We start from the raw sequence: 23,224 nt of genomic DNA on the forward strand, positions 1-23,224 counted from the left end.
AACCCCAAGAGAGCTCGCCGCGAAGTGCAGTCCAGGAATTGAGGGAGGGGTACTTCTGACACTGAGTCAGCCGTATGACGTATGCCTGTGACGTCACGATAATTTATATACCATTTCATTTTAAGGCAACGAAATATGTACGAAACGCTAAAGATCGTTGATATTGGGTTGTTTGAAATTTTATCTAGTAATATACATTAATAAATACGTTGATATACTATGTATTATAAATAAAAACTATTTCCCGCGGAGAACCAATGCTTCGCTTAACCAATAGGATTTGTTCTCAAGCTGGCGATGTTACACAAAAATAGCGCGAAAAATCTTTAAGAGCCAACGGTCATGAAACACGTGATCAATGTTACAGAATTTTCTAGTCGTCTCCGAAGGTCAGAAGGTAAGTTTGCAGAACGCATCATCGATTTACGAAAAACAATACTTTATAATACTAACGGTCTGCATTCAACTGTCGTCTCCAATCAAGCACCTCCCCTTCCCCCCTGCTCACGAATAAAACACAACACACCCCAGTCCTTCACTAACCGTCGTTTTGATAGAAACACATTTTTGAAAGTTTTAAATTTATAAATTTAGTATTTTGGACTTTTTCAGCCGTTTCTTCGTTCGTTGAAGTCACCGTCTCATTCAGAGGAAATGATAATGGAGAGCAGTATCTATGAGCTATCTACTGAACTACAAAGAAGAAAAAACAACGGTATTGACTGAGGTAAGTGAGAACATGAATTTTTAATGTCCAAGTGAACAAAGGTTGTAATTTTGCACTCAGGCATAAGCAAGTCACATAAGATGCTAATCACGTAAAATAATTGCAAACGAGAGTGAATAGCGAAGATAGGCAGTGAATAGATGTTTGGACTTCATGAGCGATAATGACATTACCATTATGCGATTAGTACAATTGTGTTTGCATTAGTGCATAGAAATTCTCCCCTTAACAATTCACTTCATGGTCATACATTTATCATATTTACTGACGACTGAAAACCTAAAAATTGAAGGAAATCAACATTGAGCATTATTAATTTCAATTCAAGGGTCGTATTCGTCGCTTACGGAAAATACTGGCAAGTTCTCCAACAAACACTGTAGCCTAATTAACCATCGCCAAGATATTATTCACCCGCGAAACCAGCAACCTCAACGAAAAATATATGAACGGACTGCTAGGATTGTTTTTCTTTTCGTGAAGACATCCACAATTTTTTGTTTTCATCGTCGACTCTTACTCGAGATAAGCAATATCGTAATAATTCAATCATATTAATTAATAACTTTGCATTAAATAAATTCATAATAGTTTATTAAATTTATTTTATTATTCATTCAATTAAAGAAAATGGCATCTTCAATAGGTTTAAACATGTCAAAAATGATAACAAGTTGTAATTAACCTTTCTTCCGAATATAACCGTTGTAAGTAACAGTTAATTGCGCACTTTGTGAGCTAATAAGCGGTATGCCTATGCGACGGTCTGAGATCACAGTAATTAAGTGTAATAGTGTGCGTTAGTTGCGTGCCGCAAGAAAAAGCAGTCTAGAAATAATTCAATTAATTTCAGCTTAAGCACTCGCCAAGTTCATACCTTGGTCGCCTCTACTTGAGTGATTGTCAATTGCTAACTACTAACTGAACTATTTCATGGATTTAAATCAACGCGTTTCTGCAACAGAATGTTTCATCATGTCTAACTGTGAATATTTATGGATGTGTAATTCAGACTTGGCCAGTGAGGATTCCTTATCAAAAGTTGAAGGAACACCATTCGTTCTCCTCGCAACCCTTAATCATGATTAAATCTTACTAAATCTTTGGTCAATATACTTGATTGTTCATACATAAATCACGATGATAGGGAGAAATACACCAGGAAAGGGCTCGGGTTTTACTCCAGCTACCAAACAGATTATATTTTTCCGTGGACTACGTGACGAAGAAAAAGTATGGGGAGGGGTTTATCTTAAATTTAAAAAATTAGGCTATTGCTAAGCTAAGCAATTGCTAAATATACAGAAATCTGATATAAACATAATTAAGAAGATGTATTCGGTCTAGAGGTAGTGGTACGTCCTTTAAAGTCATGTCATTCAGGAGAGACATAGATAAACGACTCGAAAATTATCCAGCCAGGATTTCACCAGTGTGGATGACATATGAGAAATACATGGTCAAATGGAGTCCCGTCCGCCGCGGTCACTGCTTCACGTAGGATAGCACATTCATGTATCCACAGAAAAGTGGGAAGTTGGAAATAAGTTAATCTACTTCCCCCAACCAAATACGTTTCTCACTCTAACCCAACACCCCATATTGGCGAGTCTGTTGTTCTTCAGTATCTAACTCTTTCCTTTTAAATTTTACTAAATACATACTTCCTTGACAATTATATCCTCATATTGTTGGCACTTTGATTAAATATTTAAACTAATGACAAATGACTGCTGAACCTTAAAAATTTATGTATTGGAACATTGGTAAGTTCACTATGCTTCGCATCGCAAATCAAAAAGTCGAGCCAGGGGAAATTAGATTCCGGGTTACACGACATTAAAATTATTCAGCACTATTAGTACTCCGGGACATAAATAGCATTTAATACTCAACGAGCTAATCTCGCTATATTGCAAAAAAACACTAAATTCATCATTCTAACTATATAGTGGATTTTCAAAAAGACGCCGCAATTTTCGTCAAAGAATTATCCTTTCGATCAGAAAAAGTTGCTGCTAAAACAAGTTTGTTATACATGATTATCTGAAAAGAATTTTCAAGCTTCATATTGAATCAAACTGAAAGAGGAGAAGAATCCCTACCATGCATTTGCTTCCATGGCCATCGGCGGTAGAGCTCAGCTTTGCAACAACAACTCTTCAAAAGATTTATATTCATCAACACTTCACATTGATCACACAAATGACAAAAAAATTTTAGATGAACCATTGACACTTTCACTTCACTGTGTAGCTGGATGAACACTCGCTCATGCCGTTATGTAACACAGCAGGAAGCTTCACATTATTTCCTTGAGACATGCATACTGCTGGCAGTATGACCGATGACAACACTCCAAGGGTTGACCCGATGCCTTCGTTGGGGTGGTTGAAAGCTTGATTTTAGCCTTGCACCTTCATTCAATCGATTAATTGAATTATTCACACCACCTTTTGTAAACTGTAAATTATAAGAAAATGCTCTTAAGCTATAGCATAAAATATAGTATTGATGACACCATACTTCTATCCATATAACATATCAGAGAAATGACCGGTCTTGCTAATCGTAAAATGGGTTTTGTTAAAAGGATATTAGGAAAGTGTGACGACAAAGTGAGAGAAATTAGCTACTTTTCCCTTGTTCGACCACATTTGGAATATACTGCCAGTGTTTGGGACCCTCATGAAAAAGGTTTAATAACAGAGTTAGAACGCCTGCAAAGAAGAGCTGCCAGGTATGTGAAAGGTCGTAACGATAGTCTTGTTAGTGTAACTGACCTCTTAGATAAACTCGGATGGGAATCTCCGTCGGACCGTAGATTGAAAAATAGACTAAACGTTGTAGATAAATTCAAGAGCAGTGTCTTTTCTAAGGAAGTTAACCAGATCTTACGGACGCCAAAATACTACGGAAGATCAGATCATATAAGTAAAATAAAAGAGATAGATTGTAGAACAGACAGATTCAGAATGTCATTTTTTCCACGATCGATAAGAGATTATAACGGGAGCGATGGAACTCATAGATAGATTGCATGACTTGTAGTGTAGCCAACTAACCTATGTAAAACTTATTGCATGTTTCTTAATTTTATTATTATTTCTAACAGCATATTATAGTATAATTTGTTAGTATACGTGACGTTTTTTGGACCGTGTGGTGTGCATGTGGGAATCCTATGCATGCAGCATGCTGGTGATTGATCACCCCCTGCCAAACACCCTAGAAGTGGCTCGCAGGGTATTATGTAGATGACTAGAAGGGATTGTCACAGCGGAAATGCCTGCTATGTCCACTAATTTGAGCCATTAGGCAATTAGGTCTTGCTTCATGATTCTGTATCTAGTACAAGTTCACGTGCACTTCTAAAAAGTTGTAACTGAACCAAGCATATGCGAATATGTGAACCAAATTCATGCATCCATATATTAACACGTACGTGGTAATACATTTCGTCACGAGACATTGCTTATGGAACCAGATTTTTAAAGCGGTTACGAAAGATAGAAGTCTAAACATAGAATACGGGTACAAGAACTTCATTAATTTTGACCAAATCCTACTGCGAAAGAAAACTGCATTCTTGCACTAAAATTAAGATGAAATAAGTAGAAATAACATGGAGGAATTGGTTATGTACGAGAATAATACTCACCAGTACTCTTCAGCGACAAACGTCCACATCTCAGCACTAACCAAACCGCTGTGAGACTCAAACTTTACTGGGAAGGAATGAGGACTGAGGGGAAAAAACTTAAGTGACGCATTGCTCCTTACTTACAGCCATGAGAGGGCGGGGAATCACTAAGTTTATGAGGGCAGGTTGTCATGCACAAATAGCCCGAGGTAGAGTCAAAATTGTTGGCCTGATTTTGAACTCGACTGCATGACGAAGGCGGTCGGGATGCGCGTCGTTAGGAGGAGCCAGTGGTCAGGGGGAGGAAGAGTCCTCAGGATTGTGGGTGGAATTTAAGGGGGGGGGGGGAAATCCGCGATAGTGCAAGGGACTCGGGGTGCCACCCTACACACAAAAAGGCCCGACATTCATTTCGCGACGTCGCACACGCTCGTAGTTTACGTAGGTAACTAATAAAGGTTTTACTTCACGGCAAATAGTTGCAGAGTGATCCGTTATGTTAATTTTACTGCGTCAAGGTACTTTTACAAATTTACACATTTCGTTTAAAGTGTTTATGAATCCACTTGCCAATCATAAACACTAAGGCGGAATTCATAATCATTATTCAAAGAAGGCATATTGGATAATTTTTTCCTCATTAAATCCTTATTCAATTTTTGCACATAGATTTAAAGGTGCAATTCAAAGAAAATGAGCCATGTGCTTAACTTACATCCGAATTAATGATACACCCCCAAAAGAAACTTGAAATCCACAATCAAACCAACTATTTTATCCCAACCCATACAAAAAAATCTGTGCTGCGACTGCACTAAATCTGCACTGTAACTGGACTAAACTCTGTGTTTAGCACAGTCACAGTACACTTTTCTGTACTAGACTGTACTATGGCAGCTATAATTTGAGAAGAACTGTACTGTAACAGTGCTGGATCACTGTGCTTGAACTGTGCTAGAGCTCAGACTGCACTTTGACTGGGCTGGGTAACATGACTGGAGCTGTACTATGGCTCAAACTGGACTGTGACTGGGTTGGGTAACTGGACTGGAACTGTACTATAGCTCAGACTGGACTGTGACAGGGCTAGAAAACATGACTGGAAGTGTACTGTGGCTAAAAGTGGACTGTGACTGGGCTGGGTAACATGACTGGATCTGTACTATGGCTCAAACCGCTGCGACAGGGCTGGACTTAAACTAGTCATTGACAGGAGAAAGTATTTCCTATATTATTTCATATCACGATCAACTATCATTTCCATGAGAATATGAATGCGTAAATTATATAAAAATTTATGTTGACATTACCGCGGCAATGCATAGCTCCAGCTTGCTTATTATTTTGGTAAAGTATGGTCAAAAGAACAACTTCCGCCGATACTCAGCCATCTTTGTTAGACAGCATTGGTGTTGAACCGGCTGTAACATTCCTTGTTTACGTGCTCTCATCCTTTTAATTCTACGTTGTACGATGGATGCGTCGATGTAAGATCGACGCTAAGAACATGAAGAAGTGAACTTTACTTCAATTACATCAAAATTAGCTACTTAACTGGGAATTTTTCTTGCGGGTGAAGTGATATCGTCGATTTTGCTGAAATCCGTGTTGTTCGCGATGAATCAACTTTCCACGATTGATTTCGACGACTCGCAATCTACTCCTTGCGAAGCACGAGAGAGTTGAAAAAAAGACATATCTTTATTTATACTCTGCTGCTGGAGGTAAGTACTCAACTTATCTAAAATTGAATTCAGACAAACTTAAACAGTCAAATTTTGAAGTAACACTTGATTAGATATCAGTATGTAATGTGTTTTCCTTTTAATTTCAGGAAGGAAGCCAAAGAGGCAAATGAATTGAGCGGCCATGCCTTAACAAGACTTTCATTTTTATGTTTATAATCATGAGTATATGTATTTGTATTTAATAAATTTCTTTTATTTTCATATCTTATTGTCATTTATTGTGCTCCACGGCGTTAGTACTGAAACTTCATCAACAAAAACTATCAAGGTGGGCATATTTGTGGCAACTAGACAAATAGCACTGACGTAAATTTTGGTGGTTTTTATGTTGAGTGCCCGTTGATGTGCAGAATAGGATTTGTCAATTTTTTTCATAGAACCTAAGTGCTTCGATAGCAATATTTTTAGTACCATAAACTTTGTTCATATTAAGGAAGTGGAACGTAACAAATTCAGTGAGTGTCTGTTAGGAATATGGTTTATCTTTCCTTAGACTAGTCAACATTCGAATGAGTGTAGTCGTTTTGGCCACTGTTATCTCTTTGCTGTTTTCTGATTGGATCAGGCAACCAATCTTCAAACACCCAAAAAGGGAACTATATATCTCTGCTAATTGTCCTATCTTGATTTAATTCTGCTTCTTGTTTTCAATAAGATATACAGGGAATGCAATAGCCACATCAAGACTCAATTATTGATTCGTGGAAAGAGTATTACAGTAAAAACTGTGCTATGGCAGCTGCACTGTGGCTGTGCTATGGCAACTGCACTATGACTGTGCTAAGGCAACTGTACTCTGACTGTGCTATGACAACTCCACTGTGACTGTGCTATGGCAACTCCACTGTGACTGTGCTATGACAACTCCACTGTGACTGTGCTATGGCAACTGCACTCTGGCCGTGCTATAACTGTACTGCGATGTTTCAATTCAAGTGCAGTTTAAGTAGAGTCCCAGTACAGCCCTTTTAGCACAGTTACAGTGCAGCTTTAGTACAGCCACAGCACAGATTTTTTTGTATGGGAATGCATCGTTGATTTTTTTCTAATTTTGAGGGATCGCCTGAATTTCCTTGGTTTGCTTGGTGACTTTTGTGGCATCCGTTTTTTTCTTTGTTTCTGGTTGTCATATTGAATCCGTCTAATATATAGTCACAGTCAATTAAAAAATGCATTAAATAAAATATTTTATTAGATTTCTAGATTAAAAATTATCTGCAATTAACAAAGTATGTCAATACTTGAGCCATTGAAATATGATTTGATATGTCTTTCTGAAAACTTATGAAATATGGACAACCAAAATATTGCTTGCTCACTCTGTTTCCATGCCCCCAATATGGGATTTTGCTGTTAAATTTAGCCACTTTTGGCAAGATTCTAATTTTCTTTCAACTCTTAATTTCGGAGTATGAAAAAATAATTTTTGGTATACCTGTACCGTCATTCCTTTATACGAACACTTCAATGATAAGTTTCATTATACCAATCGTGTCGTTCAAATCCAGTTTTTGTGATAGATTTTCTGAGCTTTCCCGATCTCTGATCGAAAGTTGTATGGAGGACATTTTCAAGCGCAACATTCGGTCCGTCGGATGGGACGTTAAGCCGTGGTCCCCTTGGCGCCTTTCGTTAAGAGAAATTACCAGAGGGCACCACGCCGGCGATTGGAAATGCCAAGGAGACAGCAAAGAGGAGGCCTGTTTCCACCCCATAGAAGGCTGATTTCCTACGCCTCCTCTGTCGCCTTTCATTCGGTTTTCAATACTGATCACGGCGCGGTTATGAGTGCAATGCAATCCACTTTTTTACCTATATTTTGCAGTATTCTGTTTTCAATTGCGAGGAATAGCATTGAAATTTTTCGAGTTTCAGTCAATGGCATCATCAAGTATATAAATTTCCGTTAATATCCCTAATAATTCCTTATGTCTCCATATAACTCGGATCAGTTTGTCCGTCAGCGCCGTGACTATTATAAACCCATTTAAATGCGCTGTGGGTGACAACATATTTATTCCTCTTTTGTAATATTCGTGAAAATTGCCATTCAAAAGAACCAGAATGTCTGACGGACGCAGCGCCACTCATCTTCCTTTTATTTTTCCCAGGTCCTCCATCCGACTCCGTGGCCACCATAGCGGACCTGCTACGGATTCCGAGTCTACCAGCCGAGAGGACATCGGTGGCCAAAGACTTGAAGAGCGCGGCTCGCGACGGTCTGGGGGACAGCGCTAAGTCGGTCTCGTGCTCGTGGAATCAGCAGGTGATCGGAGGGCAAACGGATGAGGAAAAAACATTCTAACAAAGTCTAATTTCAAATTGCCTTCTCTGACGCCCGTACTTTCTAAGCTCTTCTCGATAAGTAACCTTTAAATTTAGAGAAACTTCCTTTCACATGTTTGAAGTAATATTTCATTTTTCCTTCTTCAACGTAAATCAAATTTTAGAATCTCAAGCAAGGTGTCGAAACAAAATGAATGTAACATTCACATTATCATCGAAGTTAAATTTTTTTCGCATATTTCGAAGATTTTTGCAGCGTTGACCAGATAATCTCTGCATTCTCTTTGGGTTTTCACCACCTACGTTTGCTTTTGGCGACAACAGTTTCGCTGACATTGTAGTCAGGGTCTTTAGGTCCAAAGTTCACCTTCGATCTGACGCGGTGAAAATCCAAAGAGAATGTAGAGATTATTTTTTCGCGTGTTTCTGAAATAAAATTTCTTCCTCACCTGGGAAAAATCAATGAAATACTTAAAATTCCAACTATCAAGAAGGCGCCCTTTAGGCACCATGCATTTATCTCCTTCTACCCTCCTTCAGAATCATTTTGTCCATCTGCACTTCTCAAATCACTAAACCTTTTCTTTGAGAGCGTCTATCGCCAAATAAATTATGAATTATTTCATGAAAATGTAACCTCTTCTCCACCAATGAAAGTAAATGTATGTTGTAAATTATCTCAGTGACCTGAGTCTTATAGGCTTGTCTATGTTAAAAGGAGGAGTTTTTGAAGCGTAAAAATGTCATCTTGTAGCATACTAATTCCAATTAATTAAATTACATCACCTCACAAAACAGCATCATCATGACATGGGCTACGACAACAATGGCGAGGAGACTCGGAGACAGCGTTGCATGGCAACTCGGCGGGCACTTCGCATCCACCAATAACCGTCCCTGGTGAGTACACGGCGGTTTGTTTGTGGTTTTCGCTGACGTCTCGGACGAATTTCAGATCACAAGCCTTCACGGAAGAGGAGTATTAATGATATCGATTCATTGAAAAGGCTTGAGGAGGAACATATCCTATAATGAGGACCTTGCTGTGTGTATTATAATTTTCTAAATGAGAGACGGTGTTCATTGCTCAATTTTGGGGAATATCCATTTCATTACTTAACACAGAATTGATATATTGTTTGCTGTTACACATTATAAAGTAATAATTCATGTTTATGTTATAATTTACAACAGAAGCATTTTGAAACCAGCCACCAGATGCACTTCCTTGATTCAAGCAGATTAAATGTAATAATGTAATGAAGTTAATGCAATAAAAAGAAAGCTAACATGTCAGCCCCCATGAGCAGCAAGAGTGGGGAGGGAAAGGTAAGATAACATCATCACGGTAGTATCCATGGTAATTGTTTTATTACTTGGAACACCGTCCGAGGAAAGCAGTGCTGTGCTCCAAGTGCCTTCATCTAAGTACTCTAGCAGGCACCGGGAAATATTGGAAAAATCTCCGCCTTCACCGGTATTTGAATGCGGACCCCTAGGATGAGAAGCCAACACCTTAACGTGCGTTAACTTATGAATATAAATAAATTATATGCATTCTCTGTGCCACTGTTTAAATTTATTACTCAATGGATGTCGTATAATTGTTTAAGTACTCAGCTATTAATCTAGGTTTCTAATTACGAAATTTGATCAAATTCGAGGCTATGCCTATTGTTTAAAAAAGTGACTTATGAAAAATGGTTTTAGTCAAAACATGTAATAATTTATAGCCAACAACCGTGCCATTTTTCAACTTCCTTTCTAAAAAAAACATTTTTGAGGTTTTGTCCAGCTTTTTTCGATTTAAGCCTACTATGCCTCCCCGCTTTCAGAGGATATATTCAAGCGAATCTCGGGTAAGAAAAATCTAGAGGTGATGGGTTGCAAAACACATCAGTACTTTTTGTGCGATGTTCAAAGGCATAGATTTTGTAATACAGAAAATATTTGAAGAATTGGCCATTTTCGACGTTCGATGTATGCACGAATAAGAAACATGGTGACCAATTTAGTGAGTATTTGGAACTGTATTACCCCATAAGGTTAAACCGCCTCAATGTATTAAGTTTGCAATGAAAAGCGAGGGACGAAAAAAAAGAAAGTAGGTCAGTATAAAATTACCGTTGAAAAGAGCATTTAAAAAAGATGAATTTACCACCTGATAATACAAGCAGACATGTAAGAAAAAGGTTCACTTATTCAATAGACGGCACTTAGGGGAAAACGTATTTGAGCAATGATGGCGTGATGAAAACAATAGTTGAAGAAAAGGAAAGGAAAGCATGGTACGGCCCATAATAGAGTGTATACATATATCGATGGCAAAGTTCTAAAAATCAAACGCATCTCAAAATTTGTCCGGTTCGACATAGGTATCTTTAACATAGTGCAATATAATTAAAAAGTAAAATTCAAACAAAAACCACTCTTTTTTTGGCAAATGTATGCATATTTTTCAGTTTCATGAATTTTTGGTTTTTTATTTTAGCATACAATTGGAAATCGTTTTTTTGCTCTCCTGAAAGTTGCTATTTTTGTGATACGTGTTGTTAGAACTTAGCTAACGATATGGGGCTCTTTTCTGCATAGGAACGAGGCTTGGACGTTGACAGCAGGGGAGAAGTCAAGAGTGGAAGCATCCGAAATGAGGTTCTACTGGAGAACGATAAAATGGATCGACTGAGTAAGAAATAAGGATAATTGCAGAGAAGAAAAAGTCTTCTAAAAACCGAAAGAACATGGGACAATTTAGTTCGCCGCATCATGATAGCAAGGGCGGTCTGGCCGCAGGTCGGCGATCGCCGAGGGCCACGAGCTTAGGGAACCCCCACAACGCTCGCGTAAATCGCGAAGCGTATATGAAAATCGTAATAAAAAAATTACATTACTTGGGCCAAAATATTTTTTACAATTATAAAATTCTACGTTTTCATTGGTTGCTTTATTTAAAATATTCTCAGAGTAATAAAATTTTATAAAAATTATTAATAAAATAAAGGCGTCGAATAGTAAAAGAGAATATGGTGCTTCTTTGAAAGGGTCATTCAAAAAGCTTATTTTTAAGGATTTTTAGATTTCGGTGCTGTGTCAAAGAACAAATTCACTTAATAGATGATATAACCATAGTAATTTTGTACTTTTATAATCTCTGAAATTCTCATATTTCATAGTATTTTCCTTACGAAATTGTGTTATTTTTGAATTATAATTTATTCACAATAGCACCAAAATCTAATTTCAGGTATGTGGTATCATAAATTTTTTCGGGGAAAAAATCCCTAATACCCCGGAAAGAAGGGCCACATCATGAGCCCCCGTCCCCAATCGCCCCGGGCCGCCCCTGCAGGATATGCTGATGAGGACGATCGCGCAGAGGGACAGGTGGGCGTGAAGAAGGGCAAGGGACGGCCCCGAATGGTTTACATAGAACGGGTTATTAACTTGGGAACGACATTCTACTGCTCTAATGTTCCTCGCTCACGCAAGTTTCCATTTCAGCGATAAAAAAAAATTTTAAATAAAGAAAATCGTAAATTTAATTATGTGACAATTAGGACATGGATAAAATGTAGAAATATGTAATAAATTTAGCGTGAAATAAATGAAAAGGAAAAAAAATATCCACACGAATAAAAATGCTCTTTAAAAATACCTTCCTAAAATTATATAACGATATGTATTACTTCTTAAAGTTACTATTTGCGGTCATTCACGATAACTATCCCCCATCAATCCTCCCCATAGTTACGCCACTGACCAGGACCATTCTTAACGGCAAAATAAAACTGAAAAAAAACACTTCTTATCCTGATGCTCAGCTTAATATATTTAGAGAAGTGATCTCTTATAAATTTCCATAGGTGTTTCTATATTTTCAGGATTAGGGATGTTGAGATGCTAAGCATAGAAATCACCAGGGCCGCACACTGGGTGGTAGAAGGGGCAGATGGGGTAGACCAAGGCCGACTGCCCCGGGCCAGGGGCCTTAGATTAGTGAAATTTCAAACGCCCTTCGGGGGAGGGGCGCAGCCTATATTGAGCAGTGTCCCAAGCCTACAATGATGTCGGTGGGTCACTGGCACTTCAATGTCGTAGTAGGTATTACAACTTTTTGTTTTGCGAGGTAATGGCAATTTCCACCTCGCTTTATTTTAAAATATAATATGTGAGTAATCAAACCACTTTTTATGGTTAATTTCCTCCGCTAGCAATAATAATTTGTATAACTTTATTCAAAGTTAAATTGAACCAGCTTCTGATTTCTCACATGAGAATAAATTTAACAAATCAATAAAAACGAGGGATTTCAACTTGAAATCGAAATAATTTTTTATTCAAAGGATTAATTATTGTTTTATATCATGTCGCTTTTAAACATTTTTAACCTTTGATTACCCTAAAATCTCAATCATGTCGGAGGCAACAATTGATTTCAAATCCCCTTCATTCGTTACCATGGATGAGATGTTCAAGGCTCTGGCGCTGAGCAACAATGGGAGTTCCATGGAGACCACTTCTCGGGTTCCTCATTTGGCCTTAATAGCTCCTTAGTTGTGGACTTGTTTTCTTTAAGCCATAACTAAGAGACATAATGGGCTGCGTTCTTTGCTGCTGCCGACGCCAGGTGACGGTCCTGGCTGAAGCAGTGATGGAGGGAGTTGTGGAGGGAGGCTATCTGGGGGACAAAGGAGACGAAGGAGAGGAGGAGCTTCTACCTGTCCCCCACGATGGCAGCGGTGAGGGCTCGGGGTCCTATCACCACTTTCAGCCGCTGGTTGAGAGGGGCCATGGGTCTTTCGAGCGCAGCCTGATGGCTGGAGGTGACTTCTCAATGGATGACATCTTCCACGAGTGGTTCCTCTATTACTTTCTTTAATACTAGTATTAAAAGAGGCCATGGGTACCTCAGTCAGCAAGCTGTGGAGTGAGTGAGAATGAACGGGACCAGAGGAGGGTCACGGCCCTACTCTGACCTCGGGGTGCGTGGCATAGGCCTGACCGGAACCGCAGGGGACCGGAAAGGGAATCCCCACGTTAAACAGGATAACGAGCCGAAAGCGCGGCCTCCTGGGCTAGGCATGGAATGCGCTGAAGAAACGTGGAACGCAACAATTGTTCAACCCAAATGAAATTGAAATCAATCCATGTAAATTAATCACTCAAATAAAATATATTTTCGTCTGTGACTTGCCTTTATTAATCCTTCGTCCTTCAATCCCGACGAGAGTAATTGGATGTCCATGAGTTTTAAATATTTTTTATATTTCTCTGAGGCTTTGGAGGAGGATCTATCCCCCTCTCCCCCCCCTCTAGTTACGCCGTTGTCATGAGACATCAATGCCTGATGGAGTCGAGGTACAACTGGATGGCAGGAATGGAAAAGGAAGACCACGAAGAGAGGACGTGGAACATATTAAGAAGGACTTGAAATTAAAGATATACGTACAGTGGCGGCTCGTGAGTCAAATGCTGGGGGGGCGCACTCCACCGAGGGGTCATACATTTTTAATATTTTGTTTAATTTAGTGAGTTTTTTAAGTGAATATAGGTATTAAATTTTGTGGTACCATATGTTCCGTTTTTTTCGACAAAAATACCTAGTTTTCCTGATAAAGCTTGGCTAATAAATACTGAATGCAGTAGACTCTCGGTCATACGGATCAGCTTAGTCCGGACTCTCGATTGTACTGATCAATGATCTTGAAGAATAAAAATATATTTGCTGCGATATTTTACCAATACAAACGAAAATACGTAACTTTGCGTTTAAGCGCCTACATTTTTCGCGCGGATAACCCGCAATAGACTTCTTTTTCGTTTCCGCACTCATAATGCGTTATTAGTCAAATCTATACAATATTTGCAATGATTTAGGTAGCAATGACACTTGTAAAACCTGAGGAGGGGGGGGGAGTGTCAATGACCTCCACTAGGCAAGAAACACTTCTAGAATGCGCGCGCTTTGTTATTGCAGATGTAACCTTCGATTGCTGTGTTGTCGATGTTTCTTGAATACAGTATGATTTAAAATCAATAATTAAACATTTCTCACACATTTTAACAAAATCTGAAATACTCTACTTACCTGCCTTTAGTTATATTGCTTGTAGCAGAAGTCCATCCTTCTTTCCCTTTGTCCAGCAAAGTGATTAATTACACGTTCGTTGAAATCAGCGCCGGGCAAGAATTTTTTTCAAGCCGGCCGGCGCAGCGATGCCAACACACTCGTCGCTCTGCGCATGTCGGGACGGCGTCCCAAGACTCCAATAAGGCACAGGCTTAGACGCGTCATAGCACCAGCAGCCCCCACCACTACCACTCTCCATATATCTGCATTGTGATGAATTGGGACGTTCTGGCCAGCGCCCCACGGCTACAAATACGAACCTTTCGCGCTATTTTTTTTCGTGTTTTGCGTACACTCTCGATGCATGCGATTGAAAATAAAACTTAGATTAATTACATGTACAATGATAAATTAATGGATATTTATTTTTTTCCTTTTTTTAAATATTTGGGAGGGGCGGCGTCCGAGATTCCTTATGGGCAAGACGCCACTGAGCTTCACCCATATTGAAAAATAAATTTGCAAAATATTTTTTCGATTGTGAAATGTGTTAAAATTAATTTAAAACCCTCAACTTACAACTTGTTAGCATGGTGTTAGTACCCTTTTTTTTCAAAAATTTTCCCCCCTGGTTTTGGACCCGCCAAAACGAAATTCCTGGCTACGCCACTGCAACCAGATTTACCTTTAACGAGGAAATATACGTGAAAAGCAGTGGCGCAGCGAGGGGGGATGATTTCATTGAACAGCTTACGTCCATATTTCAATATCACAAAGACAAATTACCATCTCTCAATATGTTAATACCACCTGTGTGTTGCAAAGAACAGAATAACCGCCGCAATTTTGACCTCTATAAAAAATACTTGGAATTGGTCTTCGTAAACGCTGAATCAGACATGTGGCGGATGAAATGGCAGAAAGAGTCTGAAATAGAGCGCCCAGCCCCTACATTGGTTATTGAAGTTATTGGAGGTAGCAATGAGGGGTTATTCCCGATTATTCACAAACTTCTACAGATCTTTGCAACACTGCCTGTTTCCACATGTACTCCTGAGAGGACTTTCTCTTCTCTAGAACGCCGCAAAACTTATTCAAGAAACTCTTCAGGCCAAGAAAGACTAAACGGTTTGCCTTTGATGTCAATCCACCGCAGAATTGACATCGACACCGAGGGGTTAATTAATTTGTTCACTGCAAAGAAAGCTAGAAGGCTAAATTTAATTTTATAATAATATGTTTATATTTTCCTTTAATGGTTTATAATTAGTGTGTGTATATAACGGCATACGCTATTTTATTTATCTGATAATAATAATTTTACGTTTGTGTACTATTCGATTGAACCCCCCCCCCGAAAATATTTTCTGGCTACGGCCTTGCTTGGTACTACCCCTCCCCTATCGGCGAAGCCATCCGAGAGTGTCCGGGCTCTCACGAAAGCTCAGCCGCAGGCATAAAGTGAATAGACTATAGTGAGTTGACATCGCCGCACCGCCCGACAGCCGTGTAATCTTGGAGTTGCAGTTTTGCAGAATACCTTCTTTTGGTGACCAGTTTAAAATATGCTATTTAGATTGAGATATTATGAAAAAGTAAGAATGTTTATAATTCTATATTAGAGGTGCTAGTTGCCTTCGTCGGGGGAAGGAAGACCAGATGAGGATATATTATATAAAGATGGACATTGTGAGTGCTCCTTCTGTTTGCCTTGATGATGACGCTAGAGCCTTCGAAATTAGTCGACAGCAAATAAACGTTCGTGGAAGAGTGCTACTTGGTTTTCCCTTAACCATGAATATCTCATCGTTCCACGCCAAAATCAGTTGATTTCATTCGTTACTTTTATTCGGTGGTTTTGCCGATCTCTTATGGAATTGTACCCGAAAACAGGATAGATGTAGCAAAGAAAAACCAAAATGTACGCCAACTGCTAACATTGACTTAGAAAAGCAAAACATGCATTTTAAGGTTTTATAATGGGGAAAAACAAGGTTAGCTAAAGTACAACCAGATTAGGCCCAGAAGAAAAAGAGAAAAACCAGAGAAAAAGCTGGACCAAAATAATTTTTCTCCGCATCTCCACTGTCGACCTCAAATTCTCGGAACCCTGAGTGTGCAATGCGCATCCGCTTTTCCCCTGGCTTCACGAAGTTGACGGACAGTTTGACGACGTCGTATCCCTATTCGGCCAACCCACTATAGCCCCTCCACATCTACGAGGCACTGTGCAAGCCACCACAAGGGTGTGTGGCCCGGGGGTGATCCAACACTAAGTAGGCATACCTACAGCACTCACATCCTAACAAGATAGCCGCAATCAAGAACACGCTCGCTCGTCTGACACGGGCCAAGCGCACAGGAAAGGAAGATGCGGTCAGACCAGAGAATGCTAAGGACACGAACATGCGAATAAAACCACTATGTAGAGATATGAAAACGGAAACTAGCGCAGATGAATTATAACATGCCAAAAAAACTCATACAGGTAGTTAGTATTTAGAAATATAATAAGCTATTTACCTGTACATTATATTCAGGTTCTCACCGCGTCCGTTGACTTTTGTTGACAACAGTAATAAGTTATTACCTAAACATACAGAGCCTATCTCACCTATTCCGAGTTAAGCTACCCGAGAGCTAAATTATCGCAGGGATAGTGAATGGTCTCTGAATTTTTGCGGAATAAGCGACGTCTTAACTCTATCGGTTCTGCAGTCTATTTCCCTAACCTTATCCTTGAGATCGTTTCCACCATATTAATTAGGCCCTCTTAAAATATCTTGACACCAGGCAAAAAAATTACTTGAAATTTCCACAAAGTAATTAATCTAATTTTAACCTCTCAATCGGTCAGACCTTGCCATTCTTAAATCAAAATTACATACACACTACTATTTCAACACATCTTGCTGCTCGCCTCCGTATTCCATTTATACCCAAAACCATTCCTTTTTCATTAGAGTCCCATGCACTAGCGGTGTACACCAAATGGGGTCAAACCTAATATTGTACTACAACTCTGATATCGATGTTTAAAAGTTCGCCTTCAACTTAATTTATTAGATTAAAAGAAAATTATCATTTATTATTATGAATCTGGACGATGCACTTTGTTTTTAGTTGTTATTTAAAAATATGAGAGTAGTAAAACCACTTTTTCGAAGGTTCATTACAATCCGATGACTACAATTGATATTAAACCACTCCATTAAAAGCATAAATCAACCAGCTCCCCACCTCTCATTTCATGCAGTAAATTTATTTTTAAGGTATTAACCCGCGGTAGCACGCGCTTTTCACGCAACGCGATAGCTCGAGGGGCGGGAAAAAGACGGTCGGGTGCTAGGCAGCTAAACATACATTAATAAATAACGCAACGGTCATGTATTTGATACTTTTGGAAAGCTAAATATTTTGTAAACATAAAAACTTATTTTCGATGTAATAAGGAACAATAAGTGACCGAGGCAATGAGAATTTGACAATTTTCAGCTTTGAAGATAAGCAAAAATAGGCTTATTAGACGGCTAAAAGTTTTACCTGCTTACACTACTCCGCAGATAAATTGGATTAAACCGCTGACAAAAAGGATACAAACATTCTTTTAAAAGAGACATTGCAATGTTTCCACTGAATTTATGTTCACTCGACGAGTTTCGTTGTTACAACAACATTTACAAGTTAATCTTCCATCATATCGTGCCACATATCATACAAGATATAGGATACCAATAGTTTGGGAAAATAAAAGACTCTTCACCTTTGACCCATGGCTTGGCATGCCTGACATTGCTGCCCATTTGGCTAATGGCCCAGGGCTGGCCCATTAGCTTGCAAATGTAGAAGGAAACAATTTATATCAGGCGCGGATTGATAAGCAAATCGGAAACATCGTGCTAACAAAATGGGCTTCAGACGGGATTAATATTAATGTTTCCCACAGGTTGATGTTTGCAATGGTGAACGGTGAGGTTTTTTCGGTAGTCATTGGAATTCCGTTCTAAAGATGGTGCATGTGAGGAGCAACTACCGTTGAGACAGAATGGCTTGGGCGGGAGCGGAGTCGCGTGGCGCGTGTTGTCACAAAGTGGCTAAAACCAGCAAAATGTTATTTGGAAGTGAAACTAGTTAAGTATTGAAGGATAAATAGCAAAAACAGTTTCCCTTCCCTAGTTTAAGGATGAAAAAGGGAACACATACGTCCCTATGAAAAGACCAGCAGATATGAAGTCCGAATTGAGAGCTGCGTCGAACCAATGATCGGATTGATGGCATCTAATGAAGGTGAAGCACAAAAATGATGAAGGAAGCAAACACCAGGAATTCTCTTTCCATTAAGCACCGTTCAAGCAAGTCGTGGTAACCATGAGACTACGCTCTCTCAGCAGACAACACGGTCGACTCTGTTACGTCAGAAGGACGCACGATTTTCATTTTCCCAAACAGTCGAGTGGATGTGGATACTACTCACAAAGTTCCACGAGTGTCAAAAAGGTTTAGATTTTCGCTTATATTTACCTTATTACATCACTCATGCTCATTTTAACGTCCGACGCATTTCCCCCATGTTGCAGAGGAGAGCAAGGAGAGACGAAGCACATTTACCTATTTACAGATATACCTTCTGGCACTTTATTCTCGCCGTGAGGATAAAAGTCTCAAATTAAAAAAAAAGATGTCTCTCCGACGTCTTTTTTGCCTTATGACCGATATTTAGAAAATCAGATATTAGTGCCGTATGTTATGTGAGAAGGTATCTTCGCAAATGGTATCATTAGAATTTGTTTACTTTTTTCTTCGCGTTCACACCATTTCGTGGCTGTTGCCTGTTCCCTGAGCGGCTGCCTTATCGTCCCTTCCCAAAACGGAAGGCTGTTACTAATGACACCCCTACGCTTATCCTCTTCTCGCAAAGTACATCCCTGAACAACAGCAAACAAAGCAGTGAGAAGGGGGAGGAATATTCGTCCGAATACGTCACGTTTATAGTCAAGTGGAGCAACTTATAGATATACCTTCTTACATGTTATTCTCTCCTTGGGGATACAAATTTCAAACCTCGAAGAATGTCTTTCCTGGACGTCATTCTATCCCTAGAAGGACATTTTTTGAAGCCAGATATTAGCGTCTCGTATAAAATGTCAGAAGGTATCTTCGTAGATGGTATCAATAGAATTTATATACCTTTTTCCTCTCGTTCTCACCATTTCGTGGTTGTTGGCTTTTCACTCAACGGATGCTTCATCGTCCCTTCCCATAACGGAAGGCTATTCCTAATGACTTCCCTCAGCTCATCCCCTTCTCGCTTACTACCTCGTCGAACAATAGATAAAAAAGGATTTGAGAAGGGGGATGTGTTGTCGCGCGTATATGTCACAGTTATAGTCAAGTGGAGCAGCTTATAGATATACCTTCTTGCACCATATTCTTACCGTGGTTATACACAGGCCCGTCGCTAGCTGATCTGGAGCCCGTGGCAAACTGGGATCGTGCCAAAATCACCACCCCCTTAATTAAATGATATACCTTCAATTGGGAGATATTCAAAATATAATTTAAAACATTTTTTCATCATAAATATATTTTTAGATTATGAATGTAAAACCGACCAGAATATTTAAATATTTCGAAATGAAACAGTACAATAGAAATGAACATACTATAGTATAAATAGTGTTATGGAGGAATATAATTGTTAAATATTATAATAGAATTTTTCTCGCATTACTTTAGCGAAAGAATTGATAAATTCTTGAAAATTTAATTATATACCTTCCTCATTCTCAATAGATAACGTTGCTATTGCAACCAATCGTTCTCACCGACGACCTCTAGTAGGTTTTTGTTAGTTTCAGGTTGCTTGAATAACAGTGACCGCTATCGTGATTAATATCCACAGGTATGTGAATAAGTCCTGGTGGTCACCCTTATTGATAGAATTCAAAATCTTCAATTTCGCTTGTGTTTTTATTTCTTCGTGAATAACTGTGCCGACATGCTGTAGTTCATTGTACAGTACATTCCCGTTAATGCCAGAAATACCTTAACGCGTGAAATAGTTCTGAAGTTCCTGACAACGCATCTCATATAATTGATCCTTTTTCGGGAGGTTGTTTCGATAGGATAGGAATCCCTATTTCTTTTTATGTTCATTGAGCTGGCTGAATCGCTCCTTGAGGGATGTAGATACAGCGTCTATCAGAGGGTAGAACACGTCTCTCGAAAATTCTTCTTCTTGCGTGGCCTCGTAATTATCTGTGCTTTCGTAAGAAAGTTGTTTTTTCTTCTTAACACGTCGATTTCTCGGGAAATCACATAGGATTCCCCACATTTCAGCTATACATATAACATCTATAATGGATTGACTGAATCCTTTTTTTCGATAATTATCAACAAAATGGATACATTTTTCAATTATAGTTACTGCTAATGAAACATCTGCGGTTCATCTTTTTTTACTGACGAGAGTTTTACTGACGAGATTAACCTGGAATAATAAGGTATGCCAAATCTCTAAGCAGACCAGAAATGAAAAATCTTCGAAATCAGACCATCGGAATTCATCGCAAGAAGGTAGGTGGAAGGGGTCTTCCTCCCCCACAGATACCACGTGATATATGAAGATATTTTATTGCTTGTAACTTTGTACTCGAGGATGACGCCGCTGCGTCGAAACTAGTCTTACCACGAAAATAAAATGGTGGATTAATACCAAGTTTGTTCGTTTTTATTCATTAAAATGAACTTCCACAAAGTTGAGCCTGTGACTATAGAGATTATTAAGTAATATGATATGTGCCTTCGCGATAGAAACAACTGATATTATGCAGAGCTTTCGGAATTACTTTATTTCGATGAAAAAAATTATATACAGATATTTTGAAATGCTTACCATATTATAGGTATACATATTAGATGGATATTTAAATGATATTTCCACAAAAAACGTTTAAGTTTGGCATTGGAAGTGAAGTGATTTATTGCATTATTTCCAAAAATAATATCTTATACCTATTCACCAATTCGTAACTGCACATGTCTTCTTTCTATCGGCACTCAAAAGGCTATAGCGTGCCATTTAAACATTATGAGTCTCAAGCAGTCTTAAAAGCCGCAACAAAGCTTCGATATCATTTTAGTTTTGAAAGAAAAAGACATTTTATTTAAAAAAGTTTCTTGGTCACATATTTATTTGTATATGAAAGGAGAACTGCATTGCAAATCGGTTATATTATCGTCACCTAAGGCGATGTAACGCATTGCTGAGGTATTGGAACTAGCCGATGAAGATTTTGAAGTTGGCTGAGCATCGCTGAGTGTTTGAAAATATTTTAACTCTGAGGAGTCAGCTCATCTCAACACTAGTACTGAAGAGGCTGTTACATCCGAGATAATATCTTGATTTACCTCATTTTTAAATACATTGTTGGCTACATTTAGGTTTTTACGTTGATATTATGAGAATAGCAGGTATCTTTCATATTTTTCCTTTGTAACTGCTCTGGGAAAAAGTTTGCTTTGCAACTGCATTGGAACACTTTTGAAACTGCTTTGAAACTCAGTTACCCCACCAATAATAATAGAAGTTTTCGAAAACAATTCAAATGTAAAAAAATAATTCGTCGCTTAAATAACGAAAATGTGTTTGAGCTCAAATACAAAAAATATCAAGGGGACAAAATAATAAATTACACAGCATTAACATTATTTGGGGTAACAGTGTTACCCCGCACAGTCACGGCAGGGTTAACGACAGCTCACAACATCAACAGGTTTTTTTTTTTGGCCCACAGACAAACTAGAAGAATCAGCACTGATAGATTACTTGGACCTTCGCAAGCGTTCGCAACAATTGACTTGGAAACCAGAAACACATGACACACGAATAGTAAATAAAAACAAATTCGAGAAGTATGTGAAGGTTATGAAGGCTAAAAAGACGGCTATAACATTACCCAATCACTCAGATGACGCAATTTAGAGGCTATCGCTAACTTATATCATTCTTAGATCGCCGTAGCGCACACAAAAAGCTTAGAATAATTGCACCATTACTCGCGAATCTGAATCAAAACTCATATCATATCATTCGTCACACGATTGTATACCTTCGTACGCTCACTCAAGATAAACAAATGCCTGCCTGAGGCGACGGCAACCGTAATACCAACACTGAAATATTGAATATGCACCTAATTATTTCTCTCGTCATATTTTGGATATTAACACATCGCAGTAAACAAATCAAATCTCCATTCCAACAAATATGTTTGGCGCGATCACTTCACAATACAGAAAATGTCATCAACCTCACGAAAATGCAATTAGAAATCGAGCGAAGTAGTGCACACTAACCTCAAATATCTACTTTAGAAAACACCGCAATGCACTATTTTACGCACAGAAGTAATCATAAACTTAAAGTTACAAATGGCACCCATACACGTGAGGTTAAATTGAAACAATAATCGTAATTATTAAACACGAATTGTTCCATGCAGTGCAAGGCTTAAAATTCGCAAAGTACAAACCCACAGGAACTCTGGAAGCCAGAAAGTCATTGGAGCTCACGAAAAAAATCATTTTCAACTAAATAAATCAACGAAAGAAAGATAAATATGCAATAAAACGGTATATTCTACGCTCTTACCTTCGAGAACAACATCTATTTACAAACAAACGAAATATATGTGGCGCGTAACCAAGGACAATAATAGCACTAAGTGAAGCTCAATTTCTCTGAAGGA

At 38.7% G+C, this 23,224-nt stretch overlaps 1 long non-coding RNA gene across 1 annotated transcript; it reads left to right on the forward strand.

Moving 5' to 3' along the window:
* The first annotated feature begins 602 nt into the window (after positions 1-602).
* On the forward strand, positions 603-9,283 carry LOC124171622. Its single transcript, XR_006867887.1, has 3 exons — positions 603-727; positions 8,230-8,384; positions 9,203-9,283. It is a non-coding gene; the product is annotated as an uncharacterized LOC124171622 (long non-coding RNA).
* Positions 9,284-23,224: the final 13,941 nt, after the last annotated feature.

The sequence above is a fragment of the Ischnura elegans genome, chromosome X, assembly GCF_921293095.1.
Source record: "Ischnura elegans chromosome X, ioIscEleg1.1, whole genome shotgun sequence".
In the NCBI taxonomy this organism is placed as follows: domain Eukaryota; kingdom Metazoa; phylum Arthropoda; class Insecta; order Odonata; family Coenagrionidae; genus Ischnura; species Ischnura elegans.